Genomic DNA, 23,451 nt, shown 5'->3' on the forward strand with positions numbered 1-23,451 from the left:
CTGGGAGAAATATTTCCTTCCTGGGACCTTCCATTGCGGTGTGCCAATGGCCACAAATTTTCTAAAGGCCTCCGAATCCACCAGTTTATATGGCAGTAGTTGGCAGGCTAGCAGTTCTGACAAGCTGGCGGTCAGCCATTGGGCAAGAGTGTTATACGGCGTCATCAACTTTTTAAGTTCGAACATTTTGCCCACAGAACCCTGCCTTTTGCCAGATGAACGGGACAACGGCAAGGTGGAGTGGAGGACTTATGGGCTTACTGCGACTTATGCGTTGACAGCACAGGCTGCAGATGGAAACAATATTGTCAGCAGCGGACACGTAAAAAAAAAAACACAATGCGGAGCCATGTGCCAGTGTCCTGGGAGCGCCAGATGTGACCGTGCGTGGTGGATGGCTCGCTCCAGATACATTAGCAGTCTGATTTTTGCCTCCTGTGCACTTTAAGTTCTGCCTGCTTCTCCTCCTATCTGCTGCTCAATCTCTCCCTCTGAACTCCCCTCCTCTTCCTCTCATGTGGGCACCCACGTGAAGTCCATTGACACATCATCATCGTCACCATCACCACCACTGAATTTAGAGATCTTGGAGTAGGCAGCAACAGTGGGGACCACCCTCCTTGGGCTGATCTGGGTACGGTCGTCAAACCGCTGGGTGGTAGTCGTTGCTACCTCCTCTCCCGATGCCAAGAATAGCTGCATATCGTTAAGGTCTGGGAAATGATGGTAAAATAATACTTATGACTTGACTGGAGTGGCTATGGTGGTGGTGGTGGTGTCGTTGGGGGTGCACACAGCAGAGTGAGGGTGCTGATTCAGAGGATGAGGAGGGTGCAGAAGCGGACGGCTGAGTGAGCCACTCAACCAACAATGGTGCGTCCTTTGACGTAATCGCACGCACCTTCTCTAACTTCCCACTTAGGCTATTTGTGGAAGCAGGAATATCGAACCCCTTAATGAGCATTTTCTGCAAGCAGGTATATCAAACCTCTTTAAGTTTATTTTGGGGCAACAGGTATATCACACCAGTTGCAATTAGTTACTGCAATTGCGTTTGTCTCTCTTTATAGCTGCGGTATCAGCAAAACCGCATTCAAATGCTGCACAATACAAATGCACTATTATAGGTATATCACACACTTGCTTTAATCAGTTTTTTTGGGCATGCAACTGGTATATCACACCAGTTGCAATTAGTCGTTCCAATAGCGTTTGGCCCTCTGTATAGCTGCGTTATCTCAGCAGAACCGCACACAAATGCTACACAATACAAATGCTCTATATGGAAAGTATATTATAGGTATATCACACCCCTGCCTCAAACTGTTTTTTTTGGGGCGCAACTGGTATTTCACAAAGTTGCAATTAGTTGTTCCAATAGAGTTTGTCACTCTGTTTAACTGAAGTATCTCAGCAGAACCGCACACAAATGCTGCACAATACAAATGCACTATATAGAAAGTATATTATAGGTATATCACGCCCCTTCCTCAATCCGTTTTTTGGGGTGGCGACTGCTATATCACACCAGTTGCAATTAGTTGTTCCAATAGTGTTCAAAGCAGAACCGCACACAAATTCTGCACAATATAATGCACTATATAGAAAGTATATTATAGGTATATTTCACCCGTGCCTCAATCAGTTTTTTTTTTGGGGGGGGGGGGGCAACTGGATATCACACCAGTTGCAATTAGTTGCTCCAATAGCGTTCGTCCCTCTGTATAGCTGCGGTATCAGCAGAACCGCACACAAATCCTGCACAATATAAATGCACTATATAGAAAGTATATTATAGGTACAGTACAGACCAAAAGTTTGGACACACCTTCTCATTCAAAGTTTTATTTATTTTCGTGACTATGAAAATTGTAGATTCAGACTGAAGGCATCAAAACTATGAATTAACACGTGGAATTATATACATAACAAACAAGTGTGAAACAAAATATGTCATATTCTAGGTTCTTCAAAGTAGCCACCTTTTGCTTTGATTACTGCTTTGCACACTCTTTGCATTCTCTTGATGAGCTTCAAGAGGTAGTCCCCTGAAATGGTTTTCACTTCACAGGTGTGCCCTGTCAGGTTTAATAAGTGGGATTTCTTGCCTTATAAATGGGGTTGCGACCATCAGTAGCGTTGAGGAGAAGTCAGGTGGATACACAGCTGATAGTCCATATCATTCCAAAGGGTTCACATACTTTTTCTTGCAACTGTGTGTATGTATGTGTGTGTGTGTGTATGTGTATGTGTGTGTGTGTATATATATATATATATATATATATATATATATATATATATATACACACACACCGTTTTTCACCGGCCCATAAGGTGCACCTAGGCTTTTAAGCGGGGCCCGGTGCAGTCACTGTATTCTAATACACCGGGACCCGCTCTCTGTAGTAATCATATAGGCAATGTTAAACTGTAGAATTCCTCTCCAATCCAAACTGTAGTACTTACTACTAACTTCCATAGCAGGCAGGAGGCGCTGGCAGCGTAACTCATTAAGTCATGAATGAATCTAAAATGGATGCTGTCCAGGAGGTGGAAGGGTCTGGGAGGGAGGGTCTGCTGCTGTTTGGCTGGAATGTGTCTGCTGACAGTGAGGTACAGGGTCAAAGTTTGCTCAATGATGATGTATAGGGGGCGGACCGAACATCGCATAACAAGCTATGTTCGCCGGGAACTATTCGCTGGCGAATAGTTCGGGACATCTCTATTTCAGAACTGCCTGTAGAAACAGGTTATATTTATCACACAGCGAATTCAACTTAGAGCTGGGTTCCTAATGGTTGGCGTTGCTATGGCTGGTGTCACCCGGTGCGGTAGAAAATGGTGTCACCCCTGCCCCCCCCCCGAAGCCATAATAAAGAGATAAAGAGAAAAAAAAGAAGTCACTAAGTCAGCTCCAATCAGATATCTGCATAGACCCAGAGTCTTAGTCTTTGTGCAGATATCTGATTGGAGCTGACTTCTTATTTTCTCTTTTGCACATAAACGTTTAAACTATATTCCTAAAAATGACCAGTCCACACCATGTGGGTCTATATTTATGAGGGCCCCCCTGAGCAAAGATTAGTAAATGTGGCCGGGTGGCCCAGGCCCACAGTTCAACCCAACCACTTATGTCTCCTGGCCTGGGGCCGTCTCTATAATAATCCACCAGTAATTTATGAATGGGGTTAGGTTATTAACTTATTATTATTGGGGTATTATTAAAATAATTTGGTCTATAAAGTAAGAGCCGCTCTACCTACCTCCTCCTCCCGGCACCAGAGACACCTGCAGGGCAGCTGCTGTGGCACCCCACCACTCACCAGGCTGCAGTGAGTCACAACCCAGTCCCCCGTTACCACGTGCTTGCTTGAAAAGTTTAGAAGTTGAACTTGTGAGTGAGAACTCCTGCGCTGGCGGGCCGCAGGTGACACCCCATCAGACTGGTGTGGGTACGGGCCGCACCGGGTGACCACACCCACCTCGCAATGCCACTAGATTTAAGTTGTAATCGCAATGCGATTAATACAGGTTATATTAATCGCTTTGCGATTACAACTTAGATCTGAGTTCCTAATGGTTGTATTGCTAGAATTGACTAATATAGCACTATTTTCTCAATCTTCGTTATATTCTAGCAATACAACCATTAGGAACTCAGATCTAAGTTGTAATCGCAATGTGATTAATACAGGTTATATTAATTGCATTGCGAATTTAACTTGCCACACTCTGCGTCAACTACGTAATTTTCCATGGAAGTTTTGCCATGGATCCCCCTCCGGCATGCCACAGTCCAGGTGTTAGTCCCCTTGAAACAACTATTGTGGCCAGAAAGAGTCCCTGTGGGTTTTAAAATTCGCCTGTCTATTGGAGTCTATGGCGGTTCGCCCGTTCACGAACATTTGCGGAAATTCGCGATCGCCGTTCGCGAACGGAAAATTTTATGTTTGCGACATCTCTAATCAAGGGCCGGTGTATGGAATAGATTTTAGCAACCGGGAGATGGAAAAAGATGCTTGGTCGGTCCTCTTGCTTCCAATTTGGGGCACTGCGCGTACGCCTTGCAATGTACTGTGCCACCAGATATGAGTGGTGTGTTTAAGTAGTACTATTCCTATCAGTTTAATCCCTGTTATGTCCCCTATCAGGTGACTTGTATGGAATAGTTTTTAGACAACCGCTGTCATGCCCTGTTCAGGCTATGTGCGGAGGTCTGCCAGATTAGCAGCACGTGTCTAGATTTTTGTTTTGGAGTCGAGCTAGATCCGCCTCCCTTCAGGTGCACTGGGTGGGGTCGTGGGTTTCAGTTAAAATAACACCCACTCCCAGTGTTCCATGCGGGTTATAGCTTCTGTCTGGCTCTGTGAATGCAAGGAAGGAAGGAAGGATTGGCTGTTCCTGCTCAGAAAAGATAAGTTGGTTTTTGTTTTCTGGTTGTTTGCTGTCTAGGCTGTTAGAGAGACGTCTGTCCCCTCCAGGTTTTGAGGGAGAAGGCTGCCTCTGTTCCCCTTTCACCATCTTAGGGACTCTAGGGTATTTTCAGCCCAGGCACGAGGACACGTTATTCCCACCTTAAGGGTCTGAACGTGGGCATAGCAGTATAGGGAGAGCTGGTAGGGATTTGTCAGGAGGTGACCTTGATCCCCAGCTTCTCGCCTAGATACTGTACTTGTTTGTTTATGTTTCTGTGTATCTGATATCCTGTCCGCCGTGACAACCGCAAAGAGTTGTCAATAGTTGACACACTCATGACATAAATTTATTCCTCTATGCTTCAATCTTGGTGTAGTGATGACTGTGCTTGTGTGCACGTTTGGGAGATTGCAGGCGATGGGGTTTTTTCAAAGCCTATGGTCGTGCTGTGGTAGTTCAGTGACAGTTATGTGACCCAGAAAACAATGATTCTGCAGTGTGGGCCCATTGTTGGCCTAGTAGGCTTTAATGATCACCTTAGATGATCACAAAGAAAATAAATGTTTTTTTCTATTCAAAATTATCCAGCTGATCTCTTTTGGTCTGTTCACAATGAAGCAACGACCTTATCATCTGGGGTGTGCCAACATTGCCATTGCCAACACACTCATAGAGGTGGTCTCTTCATTTTGATACGCAAGCCCCTTCACCACAACAAGGTAACGATCACGAAGGGGAATTGACACATGTATGTGCCTTTTCTTTTGTTTTTGCAGCCACAGTGCAGCACCAGAGGCCAGAAAAATTTGGCATGTACACATGCCTGAAAAATGTGGTATTGTTGCAGCACCTGCTGTAGCAGCGGCCAGAAAAATTGATGTTTTCCAGGCAAAAAGTGCACTAAAACATTTTGGCTTTAACCCTAGTTGGTGGAAGATAAGTCACGCAAGTCATCCGGCATGCAGAGATAAAATACAGTAGCGTGTGGACCATTTTTAGCCCAAGGCAGCTCATCTCATCACCAAGCCTTTTTTTTAGTCAAATGTATCGCCCACTGTCAGTCCCTTCGGGATCCATGCCTCATTCATCTTAATAAAGGTGAGGTAATCTAGACTTTTTTGACCTAGGTGACTTCTCTTCTCAGTGACAATACCTCTTGCTGCACTGAAGGTCCTTTCTGACAGGACACTTGAAGCTGGGCAGGCCAGAAGTTCTATCGCAAATTGGGATAGCTCAGGCCACAGGTCAAGCCTGCACACCCAGTAGTGAAGGGGTTTATCACTCCTCAGAGTGTCGATATCTGCAGTTAAGGCGAGGTAGTCTGTTACCTGTCGGTCGAGTCGTTCTCTGAGGGTGGACCCCAAAGGGCTGTGGTGATACGTAGGACTTAAAAAGCTCTGCATGTCCTCCAATAAACATCACGTCTGTAAAGCGTCCTGTCCTTGCCGGCGTGGTCGTGGTAGGAGGATTACTTTCACCTCTTTCCCTGTTAGATTTCCGTTGTGCTGTGACATCACCCTTATACGCTGTGTAAAGCATACTTTTTAATTTATTTTGGAACTGCTGCATCCTTTTCGACTTGCGGTAATTCGATAACATTTCGGGCACTTTCTGCTTATACCGGGGGTTTAGTAGTGTGGCCACCCAGTACAGGTCGTTCTCTATCAGACTTTTTATACGAGGGTCCCTCAACAGGCACGACAGCATGAAAGACCCCATTTGCACAAGGTTGGATGCCGAGCTACTCATGTTCCGTTCCTCGTCCTCAGTGATCTCACTGAAAGTCGGTTCTTCCGCCCAGCCACGTACAACACCACGGGTACCAGATAGGTGACAACGAGCACCCTGGGATGCCTGCTGTGGTTGGTCTTCCTCCTCCTCCTCAAAGCCACATTCCTCCTCTGACTCCTCTTCCTCACAATCCTCTTCCAGCGTTGCTGCAGGTCCTGCAAGCGATGCTGATAAGGCTGTTTCTGGTGGTGATGGTGACCACAACTCTTCCTCTTCATGCTCATCTACGGCCTGATCCAGCACTGTTCGCAGGGCACGCTCCAGGAAGAAAACAAATGGGATGATGTCGCTGATGGTGCCTTCGGTGCGACTGACTAGGTTTGTCACCTCCTCAAAAGGACGCATGAGCCTACAGGCATTGCGCATGAGCGTCCAGTAACGTGGCAAAAGAATTCCCAGCTCCGCAGAGGCAGTCCTAGCACCCCGGTCATACAAATATTCGACGGCTTTTTCTTGTTGGAGCAGGCGGTCAAACATTACAAGTGTTGAATTCCAACGTGTCGGGCTGTTGCAAATCAAGCGCCTCACTGGCATGTTTCGCTGCTGGATATCTGAAAAGTGCGCCATGGCCGTGTAGGAACGCCTGAAATGGCCACACACCTTTCTGGCCTGCTTGAGGATGTCCTGTAAGCCTGGCTACTTATGCACAAAGCGTTGTACAATCAGATTCAAAACATGTGCCATGCACGGCACATGTGTCAACTTGCCCAAATTCAATGCCGCCAACAAATTGCTTCCCTTGTCACACACCACTTTGCCCATCTCCAGTTGGTGCGGAGTCAGCCACTTATCCACCTGTGCGTTCAGGGCGGACAGGAGTGCTGGTCCGGTGTGACTCTCTGCTTTCAGGCAAGTCAACCCCAAGACTGCGTGACACTGTCGTATCCGGGATGTGGAATAGCTCCTGGGGGGGTGCAGTGTATGTGGAGCAAGAAGAGGACTCAGCCGAGGAGGTTAGCGAAGAGGATGGAGTAGGAGGAGTAGAGGAGTTGGCAGCAGTCGTGGCGGTGTCACCAACTCCTCTGCAGAGCCACGCATTACATGCTTGGCAGCCGTCAGCAGGTTTACCCATTGAGCAGTGTAGGTGATATACCTGCCCTGACCGTGCTTTGCAGACCAGGTATCAGTGGTCAGATGGTCCCGTGCCCCAACAATGTGTGCCAGACATGCCATCACTTCCTTTTGCACAATCGAGTACAGGCTGGGGATTGCCTTTTGTGCAAAGAAATTTCGGCCGGGTACCTTCCACTGCGTTGTCCCAATAGCTACAAATTTTTGTAAGGCCTCAGACTCCACCAGCTTGTATGGTAAAAGCTGGCGGGCTAAGAGTTCTGACAAGCCAGCTGTCAGACACCGGGCAAGAGGGCGACTTTGTGACATTGGCTTCTTACACTCAAACATGTCCTTGACAGACACCTGACTGTGGGCAGATGAGCAGGAACTGCTCAAAGCGAGAGACGGAGTGGCGGATGGTTGAAAGGGGGCAAGGAGGACAACAGTGGTTGACTTGGCTGAAGATGCTGGACCAGGAGGAGGATGGCGGCTTTGAGTTTGTGTGCTGCTTGTACTAATGTGTTGATCCCATAGGCGTTTGTGATTTGAGATCATGTGCCTTCGCAAAGCAGTTGTACCTAGGTGGGTGTTGGACTTCCCACGACTCAGTTTCTTTTGGCACAGGTTGCAAATGGCATTGCTGGTGTCAGAAGCAGACACACAAAAAAAATGCCACACTGCTGATCTCTGCAATGACTTCATTCTGGTGGTGGCAACAGCATGCGTCGATTGGCGTGCTGTCTGGCTGACCCCGGGTGCCGATGCATGCTGTCTTACTGTGCCACTAGCTCCTTGCGACGACCTCCACCTGCTTCCAACTCGTCTCCTCCTCCTCTCTGTCTCCCCACATCTGAACTTTCCCCCTGTTCTTCTTCTCTTCGAGCGGGCACCCACGTGACATCCACGGACACATCGTCATCATCAACCGCTTCACTTGTATCTGACAACCCAGCAAAGGAAGCAGCAGCGGGTACAACATCATCATTATCACACCGTACATCCATGTGTGTAATGCTGCCTGATTGAGACATATCCCTGTTATCTACATCCTCTGGCAATAATGGTTGCGCATCACTCATTTCTTCCAACTGATGTGTAAATAACTCCTCTGACAAATCAAGTGAAGCAGCTGTGGTGCTAGTGTTGGTGGTGGCGGCAGGAGGGCGAGTGGTAACTTGAGAGGTGCCCGAAGCTGAGCTGGAGGAGGATGGTGCGTCAAAGTTCCGAGCGGAAGCTTTAGAAGATTGGGTGTCCTGTGTTAGCCAGTCAACTATGTCCTCAGAACTTTTCGAGTTCAGGGTACGTGGCCTCTGAACACTGGGCATTATTCTAGGGCCAAAGGGAATCGCAGCACCACGACCACGACGGCCCCCAGAAACCGTTTATCACAGCGCATTGCATTTCTATACCGTCTAAGTGCTTCAATCACATATTGGGAAAAAGTGAAAATAAAAATATACGCACAAATTTCACTGAATCTGCACACAGTTTTCTTGCCTGCGGCAGAAACCGTTTATCGCAGCGCATTGCATTTCTATACCGTCTGAGTGCTTTAGGCCCATATATTTGGAGAAATTGAAAATCTGTATATATACACATTTCACTAAATCAGCACCCAGTTTTCTTGTCTGCAGTTTAAAATTTTAAATCGCAGTGCATTGCATTTCTGTACCATATGTGCGCTTCAGGCCCATATATTGGGAGTAATAGTCATAAATATAAACCACATCATAAAACTTACAGTACAGTGTTTGTACTGCAGATTACAATAATCTGTGGCTAAAATACTGTCCAAAATCTGTGCTGTTCTGTCATATACTGCCCTGTATCTGAAAACTGTATTTTGTGGACAGCTAAAAAAAAACTGCATCACAACCAGTAAAAAATCCATAAATATGAAGTCCAGCACTAAGGGACGGGGAAGTGGGCGTTATGCTGATGGTTCAGTAATAAAAGCAGGCTTCGTTCAGCTGTAGAACAAAAAAATGGCGCACCATAGGGTAATAACGTTTTAGATAGGTAATAAGTAGTATCTCCAAAAAATGGAGGCTCACCTGGTAGAGTTGTGCTAAATTAGGCACAACTCTAATGAAGACGTATGTCAGGTTGGCATAAGCCCCTCACGGCAGATGGTATGCAGCCCGGGATGAGTGCTTCTGTTCAGGGATGCCTGGAATCCCTCAAAGCCAGTAGTTCAAAAAAGAATATCCCACGGCGCAAGAACCACCCAGTAGTTGGAATAGAATGAGGGTTCTTTTTTATTAAGCAAGCGGTACAACGCGTTTCGGGGATATACCGCTTCAGGTACAAATGACTTGCATACATACAAGCAAATTACATACACTTAAATACATTGTAAAAAAAGCAAAAGACAAAGGGGGTGGGAAAGGGGCGGGTCAATGTGCAGTGCTAGGAAAGCTCTCAAAGCTTGGCAAAAGGAAAGAGTAAAATGTTTAGATACCTGGATATTTTATTTAAATCGGTTTTCTTAGGATCTATGGTCAAAAGATCGACCCTCAAACATGGTGCGATCTCTAGTTCATGATTTATTAGTTAGGGTAATAGTTTGTGTGGGTGCAGGACCTAGGAGAGTCATGTGATCCGATCACATGACCTATTTTGCAACATGTGACCTCCTTCAGCTAAATGCATCAAGCACAGTGCGGCCACATCAGGAGACAGCTGGTCACATGAACTATCGGCCAGTCACATGATCCGGCAGCTGTACACATCACTCCCCGTCTCCTGGCAACCAGAAGCTAATGCCACGTCAGAAGCGGAGTGTAAGGCTGGCTGGGAGGAGGGAGGTTCGTCCGTTCCTATCATGCTGATAAAGAGCAGTTTGCAAGGAGCTCAAGGTGCATTTCAGTGATTGTAATGATGTTGTTGAATGAAATACAATCCGTAGAAACTAGTGCTAGTATTTAACTATTTCAGGTAATACAATAATCCCTGACATAATGAAAGATATTTTGGGTACCAGTACTGGTGAATGGCACTAGTATTTGACTACATTAGGGAATACAGCAATCCCTGATCTAATGAAAAATATTCTGGGTACAATAAGTTAAATGTAATACATAAATGCAGAAAATAATACTGATAGATATATATAGTGAAAGATATTGTGGGTACAAATAAAATCCTTATATATAATGAAAGGTATTGTGGGTACAAATAAATTGGATGTAATATATTCTAGCAATAAAACGTGGGTAAAATATATATATAAAATGTGGTACACTAAAAATGAAATAAATGCCAATAAGACTCTAAAAGGATATAATGGGAATGTTTAAAAAATACATGTGGAATATGGGGAAAAACACGGCTAAGACGTCGCTAAAATATAGTAGTCCCGGGTGGATGTAAAATATGTGTGAAATAGCTGAACTGGAAAATCAATAGATCCTTGTGTATTTTGGGGCGGGCAAGTTGGAAAGAAGGTATATGGAGTGTCATATGTACTGGATGGTGATATTATAAAAGGAGGGAATGGGGGCATATAGTAAGGGAGGGACTAATTATTGGGGCGGGGTTAAAGGAGGAGGGATATTCATAAATTAATTTCAAAGGCTTCGTTTAGGCCATATGGATTAAGGCAATTCAATTTGTATATCCAGAATATCTCGCGTTTCCTCAGAGTCTGGATAACATTATATCCGTTTGATCGGACTTGTTCAATCGGAGTAACCGTGAACCCGAAAAAGGAGCCTTGCTGGCGGATAGTGGCATGTCTAGAGACGCTGTGTTGGAGGAACTTCTTCTTAACATTGGATCTATGCTTGTTGAGCCGATTGCGCAAGGTTTGTATAGTGCGCCCTACATAGCGGAGGTTACATGGGCATGTGATAAGATAAATGATGTTCGATGATCCGCAGTCCAAATCATCCTTAATTACAAAAGATTCGTCATTCCGGCCCAAAAAAAAAAAAGATGTAGTGATGTTTAGGGATCTGCAGCATAAGCATCTCGGTTGATTACACCTATAGCTCCCCGGTGTCCTGGAGCTGACTGGTCTGACTACTTGATCCCGTCTACTTTTCAGTTTACTTGGTGCTAACATATTTTTCAGTGATCTTGCTCTTCTAAAAATTAGAGAAGGTTGTTTGGTGAATTGAAGAAAAGACAAATGGTGGCTCTCTCACTGTACCACTTCTGGATTGGTGCACAACCCCTCAGCACTCCCAATTGCTGGTGAATAGAAATTGGAAAAAACTTAGATAGGGGGTCACTCAAAATATCAGGCAAACACTTGGGGATATGTATCCACACTCACTTTATAATACATACATTACACAATAATAAATGCTACATAAAACATGTCATAAAATACAATATAAAATATAAACCATTGGAATAGAAGTTATGAGACGCACAAGAGTGGGTGAGGCCACAGATGGAGGTGCTCACAGTAAAAAAGGATTCGCCCCTCCTTTACAAGTAAGACAATATAAAATGGTGTACTGGGCACTCACACTATAGGCAGAACCACAAATAAAATCGATACTGATGACTGAATTAAGATTTAGTAGTATTTATTAGTATATCTTGTCGCTTAATGAATCAATAAAATAGAATAAAATACAATACAATAAACTGGACTATCTAAAAGTCAATGGAATAACAATGGAATATAATAATACATTAGTAATACCTAAAACGAAATAGAATAGTGGTAATTAGCCAATAAATATAGAATTGAATAGCGAATGGTAAAACACGGCTATGAAAACATCTGATGTAGTTTATAGGACAGTCGGGTTCCTGGCCAAAGAAATGATATTTATAATGATGATGATGATGCTGGGCCAAAATCTATGGATAATCCAAATTCAATGGAACAGTGAAAGAGCAATGCTAGCGTTGCAGTGAGTGTAATATGCGGCGTCCCGCTTATACTCACTGTTCGATGATTATTAGTGTAAGATACACTGCTGTAGCTCCGGTTCTCTGTCACCCAATAGCTGTTCCCAGGTTGTCTTCCGCCACCGGTTTAGTACGGCTCCGGGCACCGCTCCGTATGATTCAAGAGCCGATGTCCTTCAAGCCTGTGTGTGCCTGCTTCCACGCTGGATTAAGTTTGCGGTCACAAAATAAGGATGTGCTCGTTCTCAGGTTTTTGAGAGGTTCAAGCTCCTGATGACTCAGCGTGCCAGGTTCTCTTAGAAGATGTTCCGGTTATGTAGCGTCAGCCTGGAGAAAATTCAACACTTGGTGTGACAAGGGTTCAATTGGAGATAAGCTGGGGGTCTTGGATCAAACGCGTTTCGGGGCTTCACGTTGCCCCTTCCTCAGCGTTTGATCCAAGACCCCCAGCTTATCTCCAATTGAACCCTTGTCACACCAAGTGTTGAATTTTCTCCAGGCTGACGCTACATAACCGGAACATCTTCTAAGAGAACCTGGCACGCTGAGTCATCAGGAGCTTGAACCTCTCAAAAACCTGAGAACGAGCACATCCTTATTTTGTGACCGCAAACTTAATCCAGCGTGGAAGCAGGCACACACAGGCTTGAAGGACATCGGCTCTTGAATCATACGGAGCGGTGCCCGGAGCCGTACTAAACCGGTGGCGGAAGACAACCTGGGAACAGCTATTGGGTGACACAGAGAACCGGAGCTACAGCAGTGTATTTTACACTAATAATCATCGAACAGTGAGTATAAGCGGGACGCCGCATATTACACTCACTGCAACGCTAGCATTGCTCTTTCACTGTTCCATTGAATTTGGATTATCCATAGATTTTGGCCCAGCATCATCATCATTATAAATATCATTTCTTTGGCCAGGAACCCGACTGTCCTATAAACTACTTTATACTATATCAGATGTTTTCATAGCCGTGTTTTACCATTCGCTATTCAATTCTATATTTATTGGCTAATTACCACTATTCTATTTCGTTTTAGGTATTACTAATGTATTATTATATTCCATTGTTATTCCATTGACTTTTAGATAGTCCAGTCCATTGTATTGTATTTTATTCTATTTTATTGATTCATTAAGCGACAAGATATACTAATAAATACTACTAAATCTTAATTCAGTCATCAGTATCGATTTTATTTGTGGTTCTGCCTATAGTGTGAGTGCCCAGTACACCATTTTATATAAAATATAAACCGCTATATCCCAATGTCTATTGGGGTTGTAGCCACAATTAAGGACTAACTGTACCAAACTGGCTCAAGCTGACCATAGATCCCAAATGTCTATTGATAGTCACAATGGGGATAAAAGTTCCTCAAGTTGCCGTTTGAAATAAATAGAGAGTCACTCTTCCATTGGTGGATCTAGGTAGTACTATAAATAATCGGTCAATTGTACATTACCATGTCGGACCTTCGGTGAAGTCTCCCGCTTCCAAATGTGACGCTGTATAAAGTTCAGCAGGCTGATGCGGCACTATAGTAGACGCTTCCTGCTGTGACCTTCCAGGACCTTACGTGGCGTCCCACGTGGTTCACTGTTTGGTCATGTGCTGATGACGTCTTCTGCGCGGAGATTTCAAATCACCTGTGTCCGATTTGTTGGTATATTCGTATATTCGTATATGTTCAGATACGAAATACAGCTGCTGCTTGGATGATCCCTCACTGTTTCCCAAACGCGTTTCGGGGATGAGCCCCTTCTTCAGTGGTTGAACAGTGGAGATGAAATGTCCTCTTTATATAGTGTCCATGTTAAAAACATGTGGGTTGGGACATTAGATTAGCCAGGTGAGGGATATCTCAAAGAGCAGGAATGACCCAGTGTTAGAGGATCGGAGCTTATCATTTGGTGTTATGTACCTTCATATCAAAGAGCACTTCATATTTCATGGCGGACTAATAAAACCGGTCGAAATTGATATATAAATAATATACAGACCCTAAAATGATAAAATCGTAAAAAACGCACCTGCGGTTCTAATGCGTTATCGATGCGTTTTTTCGAAAAAATGGTAAAAATGGATCAAATTAATAATACAGGATACATATATGAATTCTAAAACTTTATACACATGAAATAAGAACAATATATATAATTTACTTGCATCTTCAAAAGCTTGTACATTCATAGAAGTAGAGATGTAATGGGGGCATTGAGCTGGCGGGAGAGAGAGATCTGGGTGCTGAAAAACAGCCTGACAGATGTCCCTGTCCCACCAGGCCAACGCCCCAATTTATAAGAAGCCAAATAGTTCCAAATCGGCATTTAGGCCTCTTGGTAAAAGTGTGTCAAATTCAAATATTCTTTTAGATTCCAATCTGGACATCTGTAGGATGTGATTACCTCCTCTCCATGCATATCTCACTTTTTCTAGCGCCATATACTTAAGGCTTGATGGATCACTATCATGGTGATCTTTATAGTGTTTAGATAGTGTGTGTAATTCATATCCTTTTTTTATGTTTGAGATGTGTTCCGACACTCTTTTCCTTAAGGTTCGCTTTGTTCTGCCGATATATTGTTTATGACATGGGCATTCAATTAAGTATATAACATTGGCAGAATCACATGTCATACCCTCCCTTATATCCATTGAAAAGGAGTTTTGAGTTGATTGTGCCTTTGAAGTTTTTTTGGGGAATTTAGTAGTTTTGCAATTAGAGCAGCGTTCACATCTGTGAAAGCCGCTGAAGGATAGCCAATTTTGTTTTCCCTGTGTGGTATGTTCCTTCTTTTTCACTGAGGGGGCAACTTTAAGACCCAAATTGGGGACCCTGGTGTATGTAATTTGAGGTATGGCAGTTAATAACGGTCCCACTATTTTGTCACCAAGCAGATGATGCCAATACTTTTTGATTATTCTTTCCATGCCTTTGTATTGGGCATGAAATGGTAGGATCATTCTCAAATTGTCCTCCATTGTCTCTCTGCTTGGGGACAAAAAAGTCCTCTCTTCTCATCATTCTGACTTCCTCTAGTGAACCCTCCAAGAGATGGATAGGGTATTCTTTCTCCAAAAATTGCTGTTTTAATGTTTCTGCCTCCGTCTCAAATTGTAATTCCTGAGTGCAGTTGCGTTTTAATCTCCTAAATTGACTTTTTGGCACATTAGTCAACCATCTAGGTAAATGGCAACTCGTGTATAGTATATAACTATTTTTGCTTACGGGCTTCTGATATGTACTACACACGAGTTTATTGTCTTCCGCTGTGATGTTTAGATCTAAGAACTGTATATTCGTGTCACTAATGGTGGAGGTGAATTTGAGATTCCAATCATTTCTATTTATTTCTTCCAAAAACAATGAGAGTGCTGGCATTGTATCCTGCCATACAAATATCACATCTATATACCTTCTCCATAGTACCAGACCCGCCCCCAGCATTGGCTCAATGGTAGTAGATTCCCACTGGGCCATAAATAAATTTGCATAGCTGGGGGCGAATCTGGTACCCATGGCGGTTCCTTTACATTGTACGTAAAACTCATCATTGAATAAGAAATAATTGTTTCAATATATAATCAACCCCCTCCATTATATACAGGATCTGTTCTTCTTTCATAGTACCGTGTGTAGTAAGTTGCTGACGCAAAGATTTCAAACCTAACGTATGATCGATTATAGTGTAGAGGGAATTCACATCTAAGGTGCCCAAGATCCACCCCTTCTTAAACTCCATCTCCTCCAATACCTTGATAACATCTGTCGTATCCTTTATATACGAAGGTATAGTCTTTACCACAGGCTGCAATAGTCTGTCTATATACCCTGATAAATTGGAGGAGATGGAGTTTATCCCTGATATTATGGGTCTCCCCGGGGGTTTCTGTGGATCTTGGGAATACAATACAGCACAGGTAACCTTTTTTCTGTGTTTGTAATGTATTTACCCTCTTGTTCTAACAAAACACCAGAATCAGTACCTTTTTTGCAGTATTGCACCAACAATCTAAAATATTCCTCCGTGGGGTCTTGTTTAAGTTTCTTATATGTGGTTTCATCTTGCAATTGTCTAAGACATTCTTGATTATAATCTGTCGTATTTAAAACCACTATTGCACCCCCTTTGTCCGCTGGCCTGATAGTTATATCATTGATGGATTGTAACTGTTTAATTGCCTCAATCTCCTTCTTAGTGAGGTTATTCTTTATATTATAACCCTTCAGTTTTCTTAGATCGTTCTCAACACACTTTTTAAAAGTTGCCACTTGGTGACTAATCTCTTGTTTAGGGTAGTGTTTTGAACTTATTTTCAGCCCTGTGTGTATATAATTAGTGTTATTAAAATCCGCATTTATTTGTTTTATCACTGGATTTTTGATGAAGTATTTTTTCAAGCAGTTTCCTAATAAATTTCTCCACCCCTATATAGGTGGAGAACTTGTCTAACTTAGTAGTAGGGGCATATTTTAAACCTTTGTTCAACAGAGTTATCTGAACATCCGTAAGTTCGAGAACGATCTAAGAAAACTGAAGGGTTATAATATAAAGAATAACCTCACTAAGAAGGAGATTGAGGCAATTAAACAGTTACAATCCATCAATGATATAACTATCAGGCCAGCGGACAAAGGGGGTGCAATAGTGGTTTTAAATACGACAGATTATAATCAAGAATGTCTTAGACAATTGCAAGATGAAACCACATATAAGAAACTCAAACAAGACCCCACGGAGGAATATTTTAGATTGTTGGTGCAATACTGCAAAAAAGGTACTGATTCTGGTGTTTTGTTAGAACAAGAGGGTAAATACATTACAAACACAGAAAAAAGGTTACCTGTGCTGTATTGTATTCCCAAGATCCACAAAGATCCACAGAAACCCCCGGGGAGACCCATAATATCAGGGATAAACTCCATCTCCTCCAATTTATCAGGGTATATAGACAGACTATTGCAGCCTGTGGTAAAGACTATACCTTCGTATATAAAGGATACGACAGATGTTATCAAGGTATTGGAGGAGATGGAGTTTAAGAAGGGGTGGATCTTGGGCACCTTAGATGTGAATTCCCTCGACACTATAATCGATCATACGTTACGTTTGAAATCTTTGCGTCAGCAACTTACTACACACAGGTACTATGAAAGAAGAACAGATCCTGTATATAATGGAGGGGGTTGATTATATATTGAAACACAATTATTTCTTATTCAATGATGAGTTTTACGTACAATGTAAAGGAACCGCCATGGGTACCAGATTCGCCCCCAGCTATGCAAATTTATTTATGGCCCAGTGGGAATCTACTACCATTGAGCCAATGCTGGGGGCGGGTCTGGTACTATGGAGAAGGTATATAGATGTGATATTTGTATGGCAGGATACAATGCCAGCACTCTCATTGTTTTTGGAAGAAATAAATAGAAATGATTGGAATCTCAAATTCACCTCCACCATTAGTGACACAAATATACAGTTCTTAGATCTAAACATCACAGCGGAAGACAATAAACTCGTGTGTAGTACATATCAGAAGCCCGTAAGCAAAAATAGTTATATACTATACACGAGTTGCCATTTACCTAGATGGTTGACTAATGTGCCAAAAAGTCAATTTAGGAGATTAAAACGCAACTGCACTCAGGAATTACAATTTGAGACGGAGGCAGAAACATTAAAACAGCAATTTTTGGAGAAAGAATACCCTATCCATCTCTTGGAGGGTTCACTAGAGGAAGTCAGAATGATGAGAAGAGAGGACTTTTTTGTCCCCAAGCAGAGAGACAATGGAGGACAATTTGAGAATGATCCTACCATTTCATGCCCAATACAAAGGCATGGAAAGAATAATCAAAAAGTATTGGCATCATCTGCTTGGTGACAAAATAGTGGGACCGTTATTAACTGCCATACCTCAAATTACATACACCAGGGTCCCCAATTTGGGTCTTAAAGTTGCCCCCTCAGTGAAAAAGAAGGAACATACCACACAGGGAAAACAAAATTGGCTATCCTTCAGCGGCTTTCACAGATGTGAACGCTGCTCTAATTGCAAAACTACTAAATTCCCCAAAAAAACTTCAAAGGCACAATCAACTCAAAACTCCTTTTCAATGGATATAAGGGAGGGTATGACATGTGATTCTGCCAATGTTATATACTTAATTGAATGCCCATGTCATAAACAATATATCGGCAGAACAAAGCGAACCTTAAGGAAAAGAGTGTCGGAACACATCTCAAACATAAAAAAAGGATATGAATTACACACACTATCTAAACACTATAAAGATCACCATGATAGTGATCCATCAAGCCTTAAGTATATGGCGCTAGAAAAAGTGAGATATGCATGGAGAGGAGGTAATCACATCCTACAGATGTCCAGATTGGAATCTAAAAGAATATTTGAATTTGACACACTTTTACCAAGAGGCCTAAATGCCGATTTGGAACTATTTGGCTTCTTATAAATTGGGGCGTTGGCCTGGTGGGACAGGGACATCTGTCAGGCTGTTTTTCAGCACCCAGATCTCTCTCTCCCGCCAGCTCAATGCCCCATTACATCTCTACTTCTATGAATGTACAAGCTTTTGAAGATGCAAGTAAATTATATATATTGTTCTTATTTCATGTGTATAAAGTTTTAGAATTCATATATGTATCCTGTATTATTAATTTGATCCATTTTTACCATTTTTTCGAAAAAACGCATCGATAACGCATTAGAACCGCAGGTGCGTTTTTTACGATTTTATCATTTTAGGGTCTGTATATTATTTATATATCAATTTCGACCGGTTTTATTAGTCCGCCATGAAATATGAAGTGCTCTTTGATATGAAGGTACATAACACCAAATGATAAGCTCCGATCCTCTAACACTGGGTCATTCCTGCTCTTTGAGATATCCCTCACCTGGCTAATCTAATGTCCCAACCCACATGTTTTTAACATGGACACTATATAAAGAGGACATTTCATCTCCACTGTTCAACCACTGAAGAAGGGGCTCATCCCCGAAACGCGTTTGGGAAACAGTGAGGGATCATCCAAGCAGCAGCTGTATTTCGTATCTGAACATATACGAATATACCAACAAATCGGACACAGGTGATTTGAAATCTCCGCGCAGAAGACGTCATCAGCACATGACCAAACAGTGAACCACGTGGGACGCCACGTAAGGTCCTGGAAGGTCACAGCAGGAAGCGTCTACTATAGTGCCGCATCAGCCTGCTGAACTTTATACAGCGTCACATTTGGAAGCGGGAGACTTCACCGAAGGTCCGACATGGTAATGTACAATTGACCGATTATTTATAGTACTACCTAGATCCACCAATGGAAGAGTGACTCTCTATTTATTTCAAACGGCAACTTGAGGAACTTTTATCCCCATTGTGACTATCAATAGACATTTGGAATCTATGGTCAGCTTGAGCCAGTTTGGAACAGTTAGTCCCCAATTGTGGCTACAACCCCAATAGACATTGGGATATAGCGGTTTATATTTTATATTGTATTTTATGACATGTTTTATGTAGCATTTATTATTGTGTAATGTATGTATTCTAAAGTGAGTGTGGATACATATCCCCAAGTGTTTGCCTGATATTTTGAGTGACCCCCTATCTAAGTTTTTTCCAATTCCTTGTTTGGTTAATTCTATATTCAGAAAGGGGTCCTTTTTCAGAATATACCAGTGTCTGGACAGGACTCTCCGGATATCCGCATGGTTACTGTTATAGGTAGTTAGGAAATTAGTGTTACTGCGTTTCGTGTCGTTTTGTTTCTTGGTTCCTACCAGACATTCTGATTGTGTGAATGATTTTGCTTTATTGAAGGCTGCATCTACAATGTCTGTTGGATAGCCCTTTTGTAGGAACCTAGATCGAATTACCCTGCTTTGTGTGATGAAGTCATCATCTCTAGAGCAGTTGCGTCTAATTCGCTTGAATATTCCAGGTAACTGTTGCAATCAACTTTTTTTGAAAAATGTTCGTGTGTTGACTGTTCCATTGTTTGTTCTTAGTTCTAGGTCAAGATATTCTGCTGTAGACTTATCGCTTGTGCCTGAAAAAGTTAGGCCCCAGTTGGTGGAATTAAGGTGTTCAATAAAACTGTTTATTGTTAAAAGATCCCCCTCCCAATCCAGATCAGATCGTCTATGTAACGACGGTAAAATATTATGTTTTGTGCCCAAAACTTCGATTTGTAAATAAAAGCATCCTCAAAAGCCCCCATAAAAAGATTAGCAAAACTGGGCGCAAAACGCGTGCCCATCGCGGTCCCTTTTGTCTGTAGGTACAGAACGGCTTCAAACTTAAAAATATTGAGTGAGAATAAAATGAATGCTCCTTAGAATAAAATCATTTTGTTCTGATGGTAATTGATCATCAATATCTAGATAACCCTTTACACAGTTAATGCCCAAATCGTGCTGGATATTTGAGTAGAGCGATGTGACATCCAAGGTCAACCAATGGTATGTTTCTTTCCATTCAACATTCTGTATGAGTTGTATTAGGGTAGTGGAATCTCTGAGATATGATGGCAGTTGTACTACATATTTTTGTAAAAAAAAATCAACATAATGAGATAGGTTGCATGTGAGTGATGAAATGCCTGAAATAATTGGACAGCCAGGAGGATTGGAAATATTTTTGTGAATTTTTGGTAAGTGATAAAAAGTGGCAATCACTGGATCCGTGACATGAATGTAATTAAATTCCTTTTTACTAAGAATATGAGACGCTGAGTTGATAAGGGCCTTGAATGACTGTTGGTGTTCCTTGAGAGGGTTCTCAGCCAGCTGTTGGTAGTATTCAGTGTCAGACAGTATGCGTATCGCCTCTTTAGTGTAGTCATACCTATCCTGTAGTACGATGCCACCCCCTTTGTCCGCATTGTGGATTATTAGATCCGGGTTATCCTGTAATCGTTTGATGGTCAACTTCTCTTTGGTGCTGAGGTTATGTTTTTCGATTTGTATTTTGTCGATGGATCTGAAATCATCCAAAACCAGATCATAAAAGGTTTCTATAAAGTTCCCCCTATGGTGTAGGGGGTAAAAGCTGGATCGTGGCCTCAATCAGTGTTGATAAACTGTTCTTTTGGTATGGCGTCTGCCAGTTCTTCCGGTGGGTCCGCCTCTTTTGTCTGGTTCGCTATGATGTTGAAATGTCTCTTCAGAGTAAGGTTTCTGATAAAATTGTGTAGGTCAAGGAAAAGGTTGAATCCGTCAACTTTCGCAGAGCGGCAGAATGAAAGGCCCTTGGATAAAACCTTTGTTTCTTCTTGGTTTAATTGGTAACTGGAACAGTTGAAGATCTTTATCTCTTTTCTCTGATTGCATGCTGATTTCAAATTCTTCTTTTGAGCCTGCCCCCCCCCCCCCCTACTTCCCCTCCTACATTTTTTCTTTTTATAGGTCTGGTTCCCAGCGGATGAAAATAATTGGTTATTGTGACGGTCGTTGGACTTTTTAATATTGGATACGCTGAGACCGGTGTGAGGAGGGGGGGGGGGGGTAGGGATAAAAAAGAAAGCTGACCTTTTGTCATCTGTAATGAGATGTCTGAGAGTGCAGTGGCTCCAAGGTCTAGTTCTGTAGCTGGACAGTTATGACCTGATGGTGGAGTGATCATTCCTGATGGTTCAGGCAGAGGTCGTGTCACTGGGCGCAATGAAACTGTGCCTGCTGCCAAATGCGAACAGTTGGTCGGTTGGCTTGCTGACGATAATGCTTCCAGTCGGCTAAGCACCACCCTCTCTTCCACCAAGTCCAGTCTCTGTAGCCAAGAGTCTAGTCAGCCAACTCCTTGCTCAGATCATCCTTCCTCCCACCATGGAGAGGCCTGCCAAACGAGCAGAGGCGGCTCTAGACTTTGTGAGGCCTTAGGCGACACTCGAACATGAGGCCCCCACGAACACAAGATATGCAAGCGATAATAAAGATTAACTCTGGCTGTACTGTATGTGACATCACTGTGCATATTAACCCTGTACTGTGACTAAAAGTACAGGGTTAACATGCACAGTGAGTGACATCACAGTACAGGGTATACACAGTGATGTCACAGTCAGGGTTAAGCAGCTGCATGCCTGCAGCACATAGTACAATGCAGGGACGTGCACAGACATTTTGAAGGGCAGGGGCTTAAGTAAAAAAAAAAAAAAAAAGGGCACTTGTCATAATTTCAAAAAATGACTGCCCACATACATGATGCCACATGAAGGGACACTTCCAGATTGTTTTGTGGTGGCGGACAGAAAATAATGTGGTGCTTATAGAACAGACTACACAGTGTAGAGGTATACTGTATATTGTGTGGCACAGTGTAGGCTATATGTGTATAACAAACATATTTCACATGACAACTTACAATTACTTGGCTTGGCCCTTGGGGATCTCGGACGCCACTTTAACACCTTGGCTGGGGGGCTCGGCGGAGCTGATGTGTTTTATCCTAATGAGAGAGATTTCATAAGGATTTGGAGAAGGGGCAGAGGGATAGCAGAGCAGGGAGAGGCCAGTGCTGCTACTAGGGGGTCATACCATGGGGGAGTAATAAAGCCCACCATAATCTCCCCCCTGTAGTAATAATTCTACTTGAAATGTGACAGTGCAAAAAATACCACCTTGTAATGCCCCCAGTTAAGGTAATGTTCCCATAGTGTCCCCCATAATGTGCCAGTATAAAATACCCCTATAAAGTACCCCCAGTAAATGCCCCATAGTGCTCCTTTCTCCCCTTCCTCCTAGTGCCCCCATAATGTACCAGTATAAAATAGCCCTTCTTAGTGCCCCCCGGAGATGACCCCGTAGTATTCCTCTCCCCCTTCCCATAGTACCCACCATAATGTGTCCCAGTATAAAATGCCACTGTACAGAGCCCTCCATATAACATACCCTTCTTTGTGGCCTCAGTAGATGCCCCTATAGTGCCACCTAATAATGTGCCAGTGAAAAGTGCCCCCAATGATGCCCCCCGGCCTTAATGTCCTATTACTCCCCCTCCATCCATGTCACATTTCTCCCCCTTCATGTCACATCACCCCCTCCTTTTTACATCACCCCCTTCGTGCCACATTTCTTCCCTTCCCCCAATAGCACATTTCTCCCCATCCATGGGCCTGGCAGCGCAGCAGCACATCTTACCCCTCCCCCCCATGGCACATTTCTCCCCCTGCATGGGCTTGGCAGCGGCACATCTTACCCGCCCCCCCAAATGGCACATTTCACCCCCTCCATGGGCCTGGCAGGCTGGCAGCGGCACATCTTACCCGCCCCCTCC

General features: G+C 43.2%; 1 long non-coding RNA gene across 1 annotated transcript; it reads left to right on the plus strand.

Moving 5' to 3' along the window:
- The first annotated feature begins 8,369 nt into the window (after positions 1 to 8,369).
- On the plus strand, positions 8,370 to 22,117 carry LOC121005910. Its single transcript, XR_005779979.1, has 4 exons — positions 8,370 to 8,380; positions 10,038 to 10,043; positions 11,484 to 11,490; positions 22,024 to 22,117. It is a non-coding gene; the product is annotated as an uncharacterized LOC121005910 (long non-coding RNA).
- Positions 22,118 to 23,451: the final 1,334 nt, after the last annotated feature.

The sequence above is a fragment of the Bufo bufo genome, chromosome 6 (assembly GCF_905171765.1).
Source record: "Bufo bufo chromosome 6, aBufBuf1.1, whole genome shotgun sequence".
Taxonomy (NCBI): domain Eukaryota; kingdom Metazoa; phylum Chordata; class Amphibia; order Anura; family Bufonidae; genus Bufo; species Bufo bufo.